The sequence below is a fragment of the Cynoglossus semilaevis genome, chromosome 5 (genome assembly GCF_000523025.1).
Source record: "Cynoglossus semilaevis isolate Cse_v1.0 chromosome 5, Cse_v1.0, whole genome shotgun sequence".
Lineage (NCBI taxonomy): Eukaryota > Metazoa > Chordata > Actinopteri > Pleuronectiformes > Cynoglossidae > Cynoglossus > Cynoglossus semilaevis.
Window position 1 is genome coordinate 4,626,700 of NC_024311.1, and position 13,856 is coordinate 4,640,555.

Below are 13,856 nucleotides of genomic sequence, written 5' to 3' on the forward strand. Positions count from 1 at the left end.
TGTGTGTGTGTGTGTGTGTGTGTGTGTGTGTGTAAAATCACTCTAGACAAAAATACCACACTGACTGAAAGGGCCACTGACAGAGATACAGCTGTGAGTCCTGACAAATAGCTGTGGGTTCAGACACAAGCCATTCTCAGGCCCTGCCTGCTGACGTCAATCAGTCAAATTAGCCCAGCATATGATCTGGCTGGCTGCTCTTAGCAGCAAAAGACAGACTTCTGGAAAGGTCAGCATGCCACAGCAGAGACAGAGCGGTGCTTAATCAGAGGTGAAATAGTTTCTTTTTCCAAATTGATTCTACTTCAAAACAGACAAGAGTGTCTTGTGTGAAGCCACTTAAGGAGTTTGGGGGAACGCAGCAGCAGGCACTTTTGAGTGGACTTAAAGCAAGACATTAACAAATAAAAATGATCCTGGTGGCATCTGGAGCAGAGCCCAAAGAGCAGCAGATCACATCATGTCTGTGTCTTTTCTCAGTTTTTCTTCTAGGTTCCTTTTGTATTTGTTGCCGTGCCATGTATGTACGTATGTGCACACACACTTAAAACCCATGTATGTAAAGATAGAAATAGTGACCAATCAATGAGAAAATGGCACAGACTTTAAATTCTCCTGTATTGTGAGACAGACGAGGGTCAGCAGGTCAGGGGTTCTGGTGTGGATGCTCCTGTGCTGTCTGCCTGACGACAGGAGCGTGAAGATGCTGTGGCTCTGATGACTGAGGTCAGAGAGGAGCCTCTGAGTCCTCTGTCTGCAGTGGTCAGGGTAAATGTCCTGTGGCGTGTGGTAACACTGACAGGGTGATGGGCTGGACAGTTCTAACCACCCTCTCCTGCCAGGACACTCTTAATGGTGAAGCTGTAGAAGAGACACAGTCTCCCTGATTTTATGATCACACCCTGATGATGTGACCAGCTGAGGTTGATCCCTGGTAATGGTACCAGGTGACCCTGTCCACTGCAGCACCCTTGATGTGGACGGGAGTGTGTCCTCCTCTCTGGAATCTCCTGCAGTCCACTATTCTGTCATCCACTATTCTGTCCTCTGTCATTGGACCAGGATGTTAGTGCTCTGTCCACTATTCTGTCCTCTGTTTTGGAGGTTGTTGTCATTGGACCAGGATGTTAGTGCTCTGACCTCCTATCTGTAGGCCATCACGGCCTCTATGTCTGTGCTGCAACCAGTGATGGTGGTGTCGTCAGCAAACTTGACAGTGGTGTTTGAGGTGTGTGATGATACAGTCATGAGTGTCCAGTGAGCTGAGGACACCATTCTCCATCTGTACACAGAGGAGCCAAGAAGAAGAAGAACACTTGAACTTGAGCCTTATGATCAGTTTAGGTGGCAGGGACGTAGCACGAGTGCTGCTGCTGCCGCTGCTGCTGCTGCTGCTGCCGCTGCTGCTGCTGCTGCCGCTGCTGCTGCCGCCGCTGCCGCTGCTGCTGCCGCCGCTGCCGCTGCTGCTGCCGCCGCTGCCGCTGCTGCTGCTGCTGCTGCTGCCGCTGCTGCTGCCGCCGCTGCCGCTGCTGCTGCCGCCGCTGCCGCTGCTGCTGCCGCCGCTGCCGCTGCTGCTGCCGCCGCTGCCGCTGCTGCTGCTGCTGCTGCCGCTGCTGCTGCTGCTGCCGCTGCTGCTGCCGCCGCTGCCGCTGCTGCTGCTGCTGCCGCTGCTGCTGCCGCCGCTGCCGCTGCTGCTGCCGCCGCTGCCGCTGCTGCTGCTGCTGCTGCTGCCGCTGCTGCTGCCGCCGCTGCCGCTGCTGCTGCCGCCGCTGCCGCTGCTGCTGCTGCTGCTGCCGCTGCTGCTGCTGCTGCTGCCGCTGCTGCTGCCGCCGCTGCCGCTGCTGCTGCCGCCGCTGCCGCTGCTGCTGCCGCCGCTGCCGCTGCTGCTGCTGCTGGTGCTGCGGCTGCTGCTGCTGTATCTGCTGTATCGTCTGTGGATCTGTTTGGACAGCCAGTGAATTGGAGTGGGTCATGTGTGTGTGTTGGGCAGTGAAGATAAAGTTAAATGTCCTTTCTCAAAGCCCCTCGTGTCAGTGGATGTGAGTACAATGGGACAGTGATCATGTAGCTGATGATGTGTGTTTTTGGTACTGGAGTGAGTCCATGTTAAACAGCAGGAAACTCTGTCTCTTCATACCATTAACACTGCAAAATCATACAAAGTTGACGCAAAACGGAGCGAAATAAATATTTTGTCTTTCCTTTTCTCACGACAAACTAAGTCCCATTAACACCGCACCCCTGAGGCCCCACATCTTTTTACATTCTCTTTTAAACTCTTTTTACAACAGGCTCGTGCCATGTGTACATAGAAGGCTACATCTGAACACACACACACACACACACACATCTGCACAGTCACCGACTCACTTATGCTGAATGCATAATATATGTAATGAAATAATGTATCCAGTGGGGATGGTTGTAGCTGGGGAGTGGGGATGTGAAGTGAATATCAATGTGGCTCCCCCCAGACTCCCCGCTTCATTGGTGTGATGGTGGGGGGTAAATGAATATGTGGGAGTAACAGATGCCTTATCCCTTTGCCCAAAGCTACAGTAAGGAGACGTCCACACAGACAGAGGAGCGAGCTCTTCAGCAGCCCACTGAGTCATTTTGAACTTCAGAGTCATGCGTTCTAACTGATGACGTGGCCTCTGTAAGTCATGTCCATGCTGAAGCTAAATTCTGACCCCTGGAATAAAAAGCAAGAAGAATCGCCTGTATCCCGGCTCATCTACAACATGAATCAAATAATCAGAGACCCAGTCCACTGAGAGCTGACTAAACAGTGGCCTGGCCTGGCCATGTCGTGACAGGTGTCAAATTTATAACCTGCAGTGTTTCCAGAAATCCTTATTGAGAAATCGCTGAAGATATAAAGTGCATTTTCCCAGTCGCTTTACCTTGAGTGCCTCAAGTGAGCTCATCTGTTCCGTCTCCACAGAGCTGGGATGCTACGTCTCTGTCAGCCGACCCTTTGATGTTTTAACCATTACCATTAATAATGTTTTCAGCATCAGAATTAATTGCTTTGCCGCTGCTGTCCTGTGCTCTCTTCATCCCAGAGATGAAGCGTGCATAAATCAAGACTAACTACCTTTGTCTTGAAATGTTCAGGTCAAGAATTTTTTGGGACGACACCAAACTTGAATGCATATCTTTGTCTCTGCAGCAGCCCCAGATCTCATGATGTTAATTGAACAAAATTCTCCGCTCTCATACGCTGGAATATTTATCATGTGTAGGACAATAATGCAATACTGCAAATTTATCAGGGGGACAAAGAAGTTTTTGGTAAAGATTAAAATGGTAGGGATGTGTATGATGTTCTTGGAAAGTGAATTTCTTTCAGTCCAATTCACCATATATTTACTATAGAAAAAAGAGAAAGAGTAAAAAAAGGGGAGTGGGGGGTTTGTGACTTCCAGATGTTCTCTTATCTATAATTTCCAGCTGTGTTCCAAGAGAATAAATGAAGTGGAACATTTCTCTCTAAGTTCTGTTATACTCATCAAAGTCAGGGAAATGTAATTAGTACCTTTTTTGGGTCCACATCGCCTAGCAACTCGTACCTAAATATACAATAAAAATTGCCCTCTGTTCTCGTTTTTACCCCACCTCTTATCTGCCTAGCACCTCCCCAAGAGTGCCTTTGGCCCTACCCAGACTCTGGGGCCCTGCAATGTGAAGACAGGGTGAGGAATGTGTGAAGCATCCAAAGAAACATGAACTGCTATTTTCCCACAAGCATGAAAAAACAGAGGCCAGGGCTGTGGAATCTTTCTGACGCAATCAGCCAGTGGGACGGCTGCTTAGCAGTTGGGCTTCGGACAGAGGCTCAGGACAGGGTGTTGTTAAAGCAGAATTCTTATGACTTTAAAGATCAGAGCTGGACCTGGGTTCATGCGAGAGCTGCTGATTTTGTTAAAAACACTACGAGCCAAACGGGGCGGAGAGATTAAAAACACATTTTCAGAAATTTGGTAGACCTTATGAAGGGCTATTTAAGCAGAATAAATCTGTAGTTCGGTGGTGAAATTTTCCCTTCTGACAAAAGGACAAAGACATTACTTGGAATGGGACACAGATCAGAACCGCAGGCAGGACAGTCAAGTTCTCCCACTGCGTGAAGATGAAGCCAATATTGAGTCATTTGTGCTGAATGAGAGCTGACATCTTCCTGCCATCAAACCTCCGTCCATATTAGTCCCTTTAAAACTCCGCTCTGCCATTACTACGCAGCCATACATGTAAGTGTTTATTGGCCTTTTAGGACTTTAATCAACATCAGTGGAAGACAGAGGAGCTGGGTGTCTGTTCTCCTCATCGACATATATTTTATTAATTGATTGTTGGCCAAAACATCATTAACAGAGACAAACAGTATGGTGTCTCTTACAGAGATGTGAGTGGAAGCAGGAGAGAGCTGAAACAAGAGAGAGGATGAGTAAAGAGGCCCCTAGAGGCCCTCACAGAAACCCAGATGATTACCACAGCACTGGTGCCTCACTTATTTTTCATACATTGAGACGCAAAGTTGAAAGGAATTCCCAAACACGAAACACAGCAAACATCAATGGGCTTGGTTTTCATTCCTGATCTAATTATCGCTGCCCCATAATCACTGTTATATTCATCACAATGCTCAGTATTTATAGGCTGTGTTTTCATCATAGTAATACTGTCACAGTGGAATTCCCATGCTCTCTCCCCCCCGCTCTCTCTCTCTCTCTCTCTCACACACACACACACACAAAGGAAGAGAGAGCTAAAGTTAAAAGTAGCTGCAGACATGGAAGGTCATTGTCATGTGTCTCCATATCATATTTATTAAGGCGGACACAACAACAGAACTCCTCTCTGACATCCCTGCAGATGTTCCCAGTAGGAGTCAGCACCTGAACCTGGTCCAGCTGCTGTCTGCTCCTGGTCGCTCTCAGGCCTCTCTGACTCGTGGAAATGTCTTTGCAGAGAAATGGATCATTCTTTTTTTTTTTTCTCCGTTGTTCTCTTTTTGTTCCATGACTGGGTTTGAAAAAGCTTTTGTGACAGAAAAACATTTTATTTAAAGATGAATTTTATTACGTTGCTGAGTTAAGCTAGACTAATCCTGCCATTTCCCAAACATATTTCCCTCATATTTTTCTCTTCAATTTTGAAGCGATGGCTTATTTTTAGGAGTTCTATCATTTTTTGTGTATTTTTAGGTGGTTCCCACATATTCTGTTCCTTATATCTAGATATATGCTATGCTAATTTTTCTTGTTCTTAATTGCTTTCTCTCCAACACACACACACTTCCCCGCTCTCTCTCGCACCCTCTCTCTCACTCTTTTGATTTCAAGAGCCCACTCCCTCCTGCACTCCTGCCTTTATAATGTTGCTCCCAGTTTTTGGGTTTATATATTTAACACCCACATGTGAGGCCTGGTGAAAGTGCCGAGGGAATGGAAAGGAAAACAATCATGCCCTCTCTCCTGGCCCTTCAGTGCTGGCCTGCTATAAATACCTCGGGGTGGCGCGCCAGTTTCAGCGTCCGTGGCATGGGAACCTCTCTCCCCTCTCTGGTCCACAGCTCGGTCACTTATGTCCAGTCTGGGAAGGGTTCAGAGAGCAGGCCGTCCTGAAGGGTGGGTGCTGCGTGAGGTGTGTGTGTGTGAAACGTTGTGAGTACACAGAGAGAAAGATTCTGGGTTGTCTATGTCAACGGTGGCGTTCCTGTTTGTTTTGGTATGCTTCTCCAAGGAGCATCCTTGTGTCGCCTCCTTCTCTCTCCTCCCGTCATCTCCTCTTTCAAAACACCTCATATGTATTCCATTCTCTCTGCTTTGTCTTATGAAGATTGTATGAATGCGTCCCTTTCTAAACTGTTAGAAAAAGAGAGATCCCCCATTTCCCTGCTGCAGCAACGTGTTTGTTACATTTCTTCCCCCCCTAAAAAAATTGATTTCGACTTTTCAAAGGATCGTTCTTCACAGTGCTGTCTCCCCGTGTCGATGCATGACAGGCTCAGCTCAAATTTGCAGGGTTTGAGGTAATAGTTTTAAACTGACAGACTAAACATTTCTCTCCCCGACTGTTCCACTTCTACAGAGTAAATATTTTTGTGTGCACACAAAACCTCTCTCACAAACACACACACACACACACACGCACACACTGGGTGAGTGACTTGACTAATTATTAGTTAAGTCTTTGATTTGTGAATGTGATGGATTTCCTCCAACGCTCGGACGGTGAATCCTGAAGAGTCAGTTTACTTGGACTTTATGTCTGACCTGCACAGATTTTTTGGTTTTTGTGTCAAAAAAACATTTCCTGTCTATACCGATCATCACACATGAGATAAGAGGAGAGAAGAAGATGAGGGATTCATTAATATCAAAGCTCTGTGTGATCATTTATGATCCCGGGTCTAGACATGAAGCCTCTCTTTGTCTCTGCCGTCCTCACACCTCTTAGCTTTCCCTCTCTGTCTTTTGTCTTCCCCCTTTTTTAATACTCCCCTTTCCTCCTCTACCACCCCTACAGGGCTTGCTTGTTATTTTTTCGTACAAGGTCCTGTAATTAAGTTTGACATAAGCACGGGGATTAAATATGCGGTTGAGGAGGGAGAGAAAGGAGCTCTGTTACAATCTCAAGGCCAGCTGTAAAATGGAACCAGATTGCGACACTTGGAGCAGGAAAGTTTGGGAAAGGTGCCGAGACTGAAGCTGTGTTCAACCAGCAACGGGATCTGAGTCTTTCTCCAGCTACAGTGGAGCCAAAAGACTACTGAGGCCCTGGCCAAGAAAAGCTGATATTAAAAAATCCTTAGGCAGAAGACAAACACTCAGTCTGATCCAATGATAATTTCTTTTTCAGTTAATGGACGGCCATCTCCTCCAGCTGAGTTTTAACTATTGTCTGTCCAAACAGATGCCTGACACTTTTACCCCAGACAGTCTTTCTGATGCCAAAACAATGCTGGAAAGCAAAATGCCAGCTTGTTAGCTGCATATTTACACTCCACGAGCAACATATTTATTGCTTTCCTAAATAGAAACACAACAATTTCATCTGTCAGCAAACACATTTTTTGATTAAAACCAGAAAGTGACTTCATAACACAATGAGGGGAATCACACCAGACTAAATGAATCCTGCAGATGAAGTCAGAAAAGTATTTTTTCTCCCTGCATCACTGACAACAGATGTAAGAATATAGGCCAAGATTAGCCCCTAGTTCACCCAGTGTGTCGAAAGGATTTTCCTCTGTTCTTAAATCTGAGGTCTCAATGAAACAGTGCATTCTTAAACAACTGCAGCAAAACACTTTAATCTTAATGAGTCTGAAAAGCAAATATCTCATCTGCTGTAGAAAAGGATTAGAAATGCACAGGGGAAAAATGAGCGCTGTTCCACTTTGATGAATTGTGTTCTTCAGAAATCCCTGCTCGCAAAGTTCCTCTGAGGAACAAAGTGTTAGGCAGGAGAAGGAATGCTTTTCAAACTACGCAACTTATCGGAGAAAAACAGAACACGTATTAGGTAAAAACACAAAAGCAGAGCTGATTCAATTTCCCTGCAAATGATAAAAGTGACTAACTCTTCCTCCCAATCCACTCAGTGACTTCTGGAATCAAACATGGAGTAGCTTTGCACAAATTACGTGCATTGTGTTTTCAGCGCTTCATCAGTGCTGTTGTTATTTACTTCAGCATGCTGTACGCCGCCATTATTGAGCCCACAGAAATGATTCCATGATTTTTTTTTTTTTTTTGATTTTGTCTCCTGGTAGAAGCACTCGAAATGCAGTGATGAAGAGCCGCCTTAATGAAAAGCACAGACGTTGCACTTCTGCTTTCACTGGAAGTTTTTTCTCACTGCTAAAAAAAATACTTCAGGAAAAATAGTATTAGTTAAGTATTCTTACATGCGGAAGTGTTTATTTGTGTTTGATTAATCCATTATTGATCATATGTTAATTGAATCCAAATCAAAGCCGTTGAGCATTTACTTGATTATTATTACTCTGTGGTGTGATTTCCCCAAACAGTCTCTGTGAGTGGTAAAGGTTAGAGCACGAAGCCTCTGGCTAGTTCTGACTACTCCAACTACAAAGAGCTCTACTGCACTGGGATCTGCTCTTAGTACCCCTCTTCCAACCCCCACCCCGATCCAACTCCCAAAATGCCCCCGAGCCTTCTGAAAAAAACACTGGCCAGCTTTGGTTGTATTTATTCTAACCTTTTCTTTCAAATCAGCACTCCCTTTGTTTTGGACAATAAAGAAAACAGAGGGAATTGTATTGTTGTAGGCTACACGTAGTGTTAATGTGCTCTAATTAGACTAATAGAATAAGCCCACCATTAGACCCTGTGTGTATCACAGTCAAATAAAGAGGATTGGTCTGCTGAGGGTTCTCCAGCAGGACTGATTTTTTTTTTTAATTCTTATTTGTACTTTTCTCTTGCCCATTAAACCCTCTGTGCTGCCTGCACATCAGTGTCATCTGTGTGGAGCATTACCATGCACTTGACCTATATTGATCCTTCACTAGGGTGTATACCCACTCCACCAGGCTGAGCCTAAACATCTGGTCAACTGTGTGTTTTGCTGAATGACAGATAACATCTGGAAAGTCTACTGCTATCATAGGAAACCATGTTCCCATCTCCCCCTCCCTCCATCCCCGCCCTCTGTCTCTCCTCACCCTCTCCTCTTGTCGTTCTTTCCCCATGTCTTCCCCATCAGCACATCACTCTCATTGATTTCCCATTAACCCCTTCCAGACTAGGAATGTATGCCCACCCAGACATGCGGACATCAGTGGATTGATTAACAACGTAAATGCAGTTCTACGGCCGGCCCGCCGGCTCTCAGCAGATAGACAGGCAGGCAGGCACAGGTCATGACCTCAGAGTTGTCCTATTCACCCATCCTTCTTTATTTTTTTGTTAGCACAATCTTAAATTCTTAGAGGTTATATACTGATTTTAATCATTTTTATTTTAGTATTAATAAAGCATGAGCAGAAAGGTTTTGTGGCCAACGATTACAGCCCAAAACTCAGTCAGGTTAATACCCAGCCTGTATTTTGTTAACTAATAGCAGCATGTGCTGTCAGATTTATTTTACTAGTTCATTAAAATGCTTTTTGAACTGTTGTAACAAGTGTCTTAAATAAACATACAGCAATCTTCATATGAGTTGGAGACCCCCGCCCCAGAGAGTTCAGGGTCACTATTAATCCACACGGGTTCACAGATAACTGTTTGTGTTGTAACAAGGATCGTTTCATCAGTTAGGGTCAGGTTAAAGTCACAGTAAGGCAGTGGTTGATGTTAATGCAGGGACGAGGACCGGCTGAGGATGTTAACATTTCATAATATGCAAATAAAAAACTAACATCTGTAGTTTGGCCTTTCAGAGCTTCAAATGGGAGTGCAACCTGGTTTTAATATGAACATCGGTGAGGAAAAAAGTTGGTGAAGCTGTTACAATGGAAAAAAAATTAAACTTCTGCATGAGGGTGTTTGTAATGGCGCGTGCCTATGTTTAGACTTTTTTGTGGCTAAACAGACTGTGTGTTAAAATATATACTTACATGAAAGAGCCCCATCATATCTGTTTCACCGTGCGTTTCCTTCCTCGCCATGGCAGCTGCTTCAGTGGCAGTGGAGATAAAGTAAATGTGTGTTTGTTGGGTTGCGTTTGTGAGCCACAATGGAGGCAAGTTAGAAAAAGCTCTTCATTTAAACATGGCGTGCCTCCATCAGTCCCAGTCTGTGATGTACAAAGAGCCGAGAGGAAGGAGCTTCACAGCTGTTTGTAAACTATGAGAACAGGAAAGGTCAACAAAGTAATGCAGTGTGGGTTTTTTGTACCGCATTTTCATCTCTCTCTGCTCCATAGTGAGACAGCAGGGCTGCGCCCCTGCCTCAGTGGTACTGCTGCATTTAAATTACTGTTCTTGCCTGGAGAATAATGGTGAAAGCATAACCTCATTGTATTCTTTGATAAACTCTGGAAAATGCATGGTATAAGCGAAGGAAGCGGCAGAGTTTAGGGGCACAATTGGCTTGCAAATCTACCATGGCAAAGTTTTTGCCATGGTAGGGGAGAGAGGAGAGGAGGGGAAGCTGAGTGTTGATGGAGATGCACAAATTTAATCGAAGAGAGATGGTGGATTAAGCATGTGTGTATGGGTGTGTGTTTGTGTGTGGTGGAGGGTGTGTGGGTATACCAGGGACATGTTGTTATCTTTGGGTGCAGAGGGCTTTGTTTCCAGGGTGGAGGTATAGATTTCCTCTTCATGTCACTGCCTTTATTTGGGGCTCAGCACAGAAGGACAATAGCAAACTAATCCACCACTGAATCAGCATTAATATTCAAGCTGCAAACATTAATTCAGAGCTCAAAGGAGGAAATGCAGAACGTGTCAAGATGCAGAGACAAATAAAGAACAATGAAGCCAGGAATCCTTGACCAAAGAAATTGAATTTGGAGACTTAATATACAGTACAGCATTCTGTGGGGTTTCTGAACTAATCTGTGTAATGATTTCTATAGAAACGCAGGAGGTGAGGAACTGCGTGTTGTTTTTGGCTATTCTCCACACTAAGCTCTGGATTTAAGATCTGGATTTGAATATTTATTATTGAAAATAATAGAGGTTATAAAAATAAGTCTCTGCAGAGCTGGGCTATAAGTTATAGAGTAAGCAATGCCTCCCACATCAAAGAGCCTGGAAGACGCTGACCAGTGCTTTGATACCTGTAGAAACCTGTAGCTGTTTGTTGAAAAGTAGCAGAATGTTTGTGTTTTCCTAAACACACACACACTCTCCGACAGTGTCACTCACCATTTGTCCCTGTTTTCCCTCAAAACCTGGAAAAAAAAAAACACTCCGTCAGGGCGAGATCTTCTGGTTTGTTTAAAATAATCCCGCTCTTGTTTTGAGACAGAAACAAGTGACAGTGTGTGTACGGTAAGTGACAGACGGATTACTCTGGAGGTTTCAGCACAATATCACTCCATCCAAGAATGTGTCTGAACCGTGCTGGTTTGTATGTGGAACAGTCGTCGGCTCTGCTTTCCATTAAGTTTAGTTATTGATGGGCCAAAGGTTTTTTCTTTCTGGTTGTTACTCTCTCTAATGGCACCAGGCCACATTTGATCAAATGAAACCCGTAAGATAAGGCTAGTGGTCATAAAGTTCGAAGACAGATGTCTGAGACATCTATCTATCTATCCAACTGTATATCTATCTATCTATCCATCTGTCTATCTATCTGTCTGTCTATCTATTTATCTGTCTGTCTGTCTGTCTATCAGTCTGTCTGTCTGTCGTCTGTCTGTCTGTCCGTCCGTCCGCCCGTCTGTCTATCAGTCTGTCTGTCTGTCTGTTTGTAGTCTGTCTGTCTGTCGTCTGTCTGTCTGTCGTCTGTCTGTCTGTCCGTCCGTCCGTCTGTCTATCAGTCTGTCTGTCTGTCCGTCTGTCCGTCCGTCGGTCTGTCTATCTGTCTATCTACCTATCTATCTATCTAGCTATCTATCTATCTAGCTATCTATCTATCTATCTGTCTATCTGTCTATCTGTCTGTCTGTCTGTCCGTCCGTCCGTCCGTCTGTCTATCAGTCTGTCTGTCTGTCTCTCTCTCTCTCTGTCTGTCTGTCCGTCCGTCCGTCCGTCTGTCCTATCTATCTATCTATCTATCTATCTATCGGTCTGTCTGTCCGTCCGTCGGTCTGTCTATCTGTCTGTCTATCTATTTATCTGTCTGTCTGTCATTCTTGACTATTAACAGGTAAATAATGTTTTTTCTTTCTTCCAGCTTGGTACTTGTCCAAACAATGAGGTGTCCATGTCCACATCACACCCCATTTAGTGTTAGTATAAATGCACATACAAGTGCAGTCACCCCACACCAGGGGGTGGAGGCCTGTTGTATATCAGCCATTGTGTTTTTCAAAGGGGGGCTTCACAGAGGCTTTGCCCATTGATAAGGTCTAATGTGATGAGGGATTGTAAACTTCATCTTTTATACATGGCATCATAATGTGAAAGGTCAGCTTATCTTAATCCTCAAATCTGCAGCATCCAGACCCATGGCCTTATTTCATGAAGTTAAAAGAAATAATCCTAGGGTCCATTCTGGAGACGGCCTTTATTATCATCTCAGCGAGGTCCAATCAGGGGATATCATTAGTGTGTACTATGACTGCACTGTAAGAAATGATTATTTCCTCCTCCGTAATCACCGCCAGTCGTAGCACAGAGTCAGCTGGACGGTGCTCACATGGTGAGAAGCTTTATGTTGTCGGGCCATGAATCATCAGGCTGTACCTTATCCGTCTTAGACATACAGCACACCGCTGGTCAGCTTCACAGTGGGAAAACGGGGAAATCATTCCAAACAGCACAGTGTTATTTCAGCACTCTATAGGCTCTCACACAGAAAGTGCTTTGGTGCGTCATCTGTAGGAGGTTTTAGAACCAACAGGTTCATTTTAGTGACTTTGTTTTTGAGCTGCTGCAACATTACGCTCAGGCTCAGCCACTGTTTTACTATAAGATGTCAGACCATCATAGAGATGGCTGGTTGTGATCAGATTATTCTGAACATTCCTTTCAGTTAAGGTTGTCCCAGTACTATTAAACCAGTACTAGTATACCATTACCAGTGCTGATACTTCATTAGGTTGTTTTTAAAAGATATGTAATATACTGGAAACCATTGTTATATATAGGTTTTAACGGTGTGTAAACCACGGTGAGGACACCAAGCAGGAAAATGCTCATGGCCAGGTTTATTTTTCTTCTCATTAACAGAAGGCTACTTCAGTCCAAATGGAAACAAATCGTTCCGTATTAAAGAAAAACCCTCGGCAGTATATCTATAAAGCTAAGGATAAAATATAAAAATAGTATTGAAGAACAGAGATAAACAAAATCAACAGTTATCACAACCAGCTGAACAGAAAACAAGTAGAGCTTGGACACCTATAGAGTCTTTCAAGTAAAACTGCAAACTTAGTAAACAAAGTCTCACTTAAACTGTGTTTTGTTGTTTATATAAATATATTAACAAAATATAAGTCTTAACCAAAGGTGACCCAGGGTGGTGTCAAACTCTTGTCCATTTACTGTACTGTTGAAGTGAGAAGAGACATTAGTGTATTCAGTGCTAAGTGTATCTTTTTTTTTTTTTTTTTTTTATGGATTGTAGAGCAGAACTAATCTACGGTAAGTCTTTCTCTGGTCTTTGTCCCTGGTTCTCAAAATACCTTCAAACTTGTTGCAGCACAAAATACTGGCTGACCAATGGTGAAAAGTTGTTGTAGAGTAACAGTTCAATGGCGTGGTACATGTTTAGAAGTACCAGTATTCGTGTCTGGCCTGATATCAATACTGGCATTGGATCATTGCGTCACTACTGTTAGTACATCTGTTGTTATGATCCAGAAGGTAGGGAGAATGCTCTGTGGGCAGCAAACCTAACATTTCCAGGTCATCACATGGCCAAGGCCACACTGTCTCCTTCAACACTGAGATTGTTAAATTAGACCTGGTAGAAAACCTGCACCAAATCATATTCTTATTCACTGTGGCCATTCTCTGAGCTGCTGAAAGTTATTCGTCCTCCTCTTGTGGTAGAGAGCTTCTAAAAGCTTATATATGTAAAAAATTAAAAACAGATGAAAAAGTCCTAAAGTAAAATCCAACATCATATTTTGTGAATTAATGCAGGTCATAAAAGGTTATTGTCTCGGGGCCAAGTTCTGGCAACTTGTTTCTCAGAAGTCTTTTGTTCTCAGCTGAAAATGAGTCAAATGTGAATGGATTGTGAAATAGGTATTCCTTGGCT